The sequence below is a fragment of the Balaenoptera physalus genome, assembly GCF_965194825.1.
Source record: "Balaenoptera physalus genome assembly, chromosome: X".
NCBI lineage: Eukaryota > Metazoa > Chordata > Mammalia > Artiodactyla > Balaenopteridae > Balaenoptera > Balaenoptera physalus.
In genome coordinates this window covers 71,022,392-71,027,198 of record NC_138903.1, presented here as the reverse complement: position 1 = coordinate 71,027,198, position 4,807 = coordinate 71,022,392, and the positions used below count along the sequence as shown (strand labels likewise).

The window sequence follows — 4,807 nt, the reverse complement described above, 5'->3', positions numbered from 1 at the left end:
GCTGACTTGGGGCTTCCCTGGTGGCGCAGTGGTTGAGAGTCTGCCTGCCAATGCAGGGGACATGGGTTCGGGCCCTGGTCTGGGAGGATCCCACGTGCCACGGAGCGGCTGGGCCCGTGAGCCACAATTACTGAGCCTGTGCATCTGGAGCCTGTGCTCCGCAGGGAGAGGCCGCGATAGTGAGAGGCCTGCGCACCGCGATGAGGAGTGGTCCCCGCTTGCCGCAGCTGGAGAAGGCCCTCGCACGGAAACGAAGACCCAACACAGCCATAAATAAATTAAAAAAAAAAAAAAAGGCTGACTTAACAATTTTAAGCTTCATTGTTTTTATTTTCTTACTAATCAGTGCACACTATGTTTACACATTTTGTATCTAACTACAATAAATCTCTTTTTTTTACAGAGACAAATTAGCATAAGTATATGTATATCAATGACAGCAGGTAACTAAACATTTTTCAAGTACCTGGGAGTTTTAAACTTTTAGTGCTTACCTCAGACTGGTGTTACCTCTTTTACATATTGATGTCTTAATTGGCTCACATCATGAATTTGTGCAGTCTTCTACTGAAGAATTTCAGGTGGCATCATTTTATACATTTCTTATTTATCTTTTGTAGCTATTTTCTATACAAATTCTTATTAGACAGAATATTAGACTTTCTTCACTAATAGTCTTACCAAAAACAAGGCATTTCTTTCAGATTTGCATATTGGAAGTTACGTTTGCTCCCTGAAGGGAGTTAAACTACTACAAAGTAAAATGTCAATGTATCATCTAAATACTCATTGATCACACTTATTAATATTTCTGAGGCTTTGTGTGTTACAGGGCTCAGAACAGACATTACTTTGGTTAATGGAACTTCCTTTTCCAAAAATTTATTAAGTTTTTATAATTGTTCTTTATTTGGTCTAGTCAAACTGCATACAAATGAAGATGACAGCTTTATAAGTATTAGGTTGAAAAAGACCTCTATTAGGAAATTTTCCTTAAATTTTAGAGAAAAAGTCATCTGGGGAAGCTGATCCTGAAGTGCAATGAGAATTTATCACTGAACAAGGAAATCATTCATGCCAAAAATACAGGTTGAGTATTAAACGGCTAAGGTTTAAAATAATTCATCTATTAAATACCTATACAAGTTGTTACTTCAACTGTTAACAAAATTATACCTCATTAAAGATTTATGTGGTCAAGATAAAAAAAAAAAAAGCTAAATTTGTCATCCAAAACTATTTACGTAGGTATTACACTCTTTCGGCACTGATTCTCTTTAGCTCTGATATTAGCCTGGGTTAATAAAGTAAGAATGTGTACTGGGGGATGTAAGAAATATTGATTTTTCAAGTTTTCTTATTAGTAAAGTGATAGATGACACAACTTTTAATTATATTCTTTATGTCACATCAACTCCCAGAACATATATTTTATCTTCCTGCCATTCATTTTTTAAATAAACATATATTTTATCTTCCTGTATTCATTTTTTAAAATTTTGACAAAATATTTCAATTATAGCAAATATGTAATTGACAAGAAGTCATTTCCTATCTAATTGGTTTACCTTTCTGTATGACTCGTTTGCATCTATATGTACACAGCTGTAAAGTGAAGTGAATTTAGTTTCATTTGTTCAATGTAAACAAAGTGTGTCATTTGGGGAAAAAATCATGTAAACAAGCAAACCAAATCATTCTGTCAGGGGACTCAGTCATTATTCATGGTGGGATGTATGGAGCTCACATATATAGTAAGATCAGTTGAAATGACATGGCAAATACCTGTGGGCATATTTTCACAAGAATTTCTCCATCATTCAGTTTCATACTACACACTGGAGAAAAGGAAACTAGTCACTGTTGATGTCAGAAAAATTAAAGTTTACAAACATTCTTATTTTTTTCTACTGTGTGTTTTTGCTTTGTGGTTAACACCATAAGGCTTACATAAAACTTCTTATTGGTATAATATTCAATTTTTAGATGATAACAACATAACTTCAATCACATTAAAAATGTTTATCCTTTTACTCCTCCCTCATATATTTTATGTTTTTGGTGCCACAATTGACCTGTCATTATATTGTATATCCATTAACAAATTATTGTAGCTATAGTTATTTGTAATTCTTATGTCCTTTAATCTTTATACTAGAGTGAAAAAGATTAACACACCACAGTATCACAATATTAAAATATCCTGAATTTGACTTTATAACTTAAATCTTACCTGTGTGTTTGATATCATACGTTTTCATGTTACTAATTAGCACCCTTTCATTTCAGCTTAAAGAACTCCTTTTAGCGTTTCTTATGAGACAGGTCTAGTAGTGATGAACTCCTTCAGCTTTGGTTTGTCTGGGAAAGTCTTTATCTCTCCCTCATTACTGAAGGACAACTTTGCCAGGTAAAGTATTCTTGGTTGTCAGTTTTTGTTTCTCCTTTCTTTTATCACTTTGAATATATCATTTTACTCTCTCCTGGCCTTCAAAGTTTCTGCTAAGAAACCCACTAATAGCCTTATGAGGGTTTTCTTGTATATGAAGACCATTGTTTTTTTTCTCTTATTTAACTTATACAGTTTTATTATAATATGTGTTGTATAATAAATTTTTGTTGTTCTTTAAGCATTTTAATGAGGTTTTCAAAAAATTATTTTTATTTTGAAATAAATGCACACAGAAAAATATGACAGTAACATACCCACAATTTAGGAATTAATATTTTGCCATATTTCCTTTATTTTTTCATGTTCCTATATTGTTTTCTTTACTTTTTTTTTTAAACATCTTTATTGAAGTATAATTGCCTTACAATGCTCTGTTAGCTTCTGCTTTATAACAAAGTGAATCATTTATACATATAAAATATGTTCCCAATTCTCTTCCCTCTTGCATCTCCCTCCCTCCCACCCTCCCCATCCCACCCCTCTAGGTGGTCACAAAGCACCGAGCTGATCTCCCTGTGCTATGCGGCTGCTTCCCACTAGCTATCTATTTTACATTTGGTAGTGTATATATGGCCATGACACTCTCTTACCCTGTCACATCTCATCCCACCCCCTCCCCATATCCTCAAGTCCATTCTCTAGTAGGTCTGTGTCTTTATTCCCGTCTTGCCACTAGCTTCTTCATGGCCTTTTTTTTTTTTTTCCTTAGATTCCGTATATATGTGTTAGCATACTGTATTTGTTTTTCTCTTTCTTACTTCACTCTGTATGACAGACTCTAACTCCATCCACCTCATTACAAATACCTCCATTTCATTTCTTTTTATGGCTGAGTAATAGTCCATTGTATATATGAGCCACATCTTCTTTATCCATTCATCTGTCGATGGACACTTAGGTTGCTTCCATGTCCTGGCTATTGTAAATAGAGCTGCAATGAACATTTTGGTACATGACTCTTTTTGACCTATGGTTTTCTCAGGGTATATGCCCAGTAGTGGGATTGCTGGGTCGTATGGTAGTTCTATTTGTAGCTTTTTAAGGAACCTTCATACTGTTCTCCATAGTGGCTGTACCAATTTACATTCCCACCAACAGTGCAAGAGTGTTCCCTTTCCTCCACACCCTCTCCAGCATTTATTGTTTCCAGATTGTTTGATGATGGCCATTCTGACCGGTGTGAGATGATATCTCATTGTAGTTTTGATTTGCATTTCTCTAATGATTAATGATGTTGAGCATTCTTTCATGTTTCTGTAGGCCATCTGTATATCTTCTTTGGAGAAATGTCTGTTTAGGTCTTCTGGCCATTTTTGGATTGGGTTGTTCGTTTTTTTGTGATTGAGCTGCATGAGCTGCTTGTAAATCTTGGAGATTAATCCTTTGTCAGTTGCTTCATTTGCAAATATTTTCTCCCATTCTGAGGGTTGTCTTTTGGTCTTGTTTATGGTTTCCTTTGCTGTGCAAAAGCTTTTAAGTTTCATTAGGTCCCATTTGTTTATTTGTGTTCTTATTTCCATTTCTCTGGGAGCTGGGTCAAAAAGAATCTTGCTGTGATGTATGTCATAGAGTGTTCTGCCTATGTTTTCCTCTAAGAGTTTGATAGTGTCTGCCCTTACACTTAGGTCTTTAATCCATTTTGAGTTTATTTTTGTGCATGGTGTCAGGGAGTGTTCTAATTTCATACTTTAACATGTATCTGTCCAATTTTCCCAGCACCATTTATTGAAGAGGCTGTCTTTTCTCCACTGTATATGCTTGCTTCCTTTATCAAAGATAAGGTGACCATATGTGCGTGGGTTTATCTCTGGGCTTTCTATCCTGTTCCATTGATCTATATTTCTGTTTTTGTGCCAGTACCAAACTGTCTTGATTACTGAAGCTTTGTAATATAGTCTGCAGTAAGGGAGCCTGATTCCCCCAGCTCCATTTTTCGTTCTCAAGATTGCTTTGGCTATTCGGGGTCTTTTGTGTTTCCATACAAATTGTGAAATTTTTTGTTCTAGTTCTGTGAAAAATGCCAGTGGTAGTTTGATAGGGATTGCATTGAATCTGTAGATTGCTTTGGGTAGTAGAGTCATTTTCACAATGTTGATTCTTCTAATCCAGGAACATGGTATATCTCTCCATCTATTTGTATCATCTTTAATTTCTTTCATCAGTGTCTTATAATTTTTTGCATACAGGCCTTTTGTCTCCTTAGGTAGGTTTATTCCTAGATATTTTATTCTTTTTGTTGCAATGGTAAACGGGAGTGTTTTCTTAATTTCACTTTCAGATTTTTCATCATTAGTGTATAGAAATGCAAGAGATTTCTGTGCATTAATTTTGTATCCTGCTACTTTACCAAATTCA

General features: G+C 35.1%; 1 pseudogene across 1 annotated transcript in view; it reads left to right on the top strand.

The window, feature by feature from the left end:
• LOC309653060 (ubiquitin carboxyl-terminal hydrolase 44 pseudogene) overlaps positions 1-3,560 on the top strand; it is a 28,412-nt pseudogene extending 24,852 nt beyond the window's left edge. Inside the window, exon 2 of the transcript XR_014268768.1 lies at positions 297-3,560. The product of XR_014268768.1 is annotated as a ubiquitin carboxyl-terminal hydrolase 44 pseudogene (transcript). The remainder of the gene's footprint in view (positions 1-296) is intronic.
• The last annotated feature ends 1,247 nt before the right edge of the window (positions 3,561-4,807 follow it).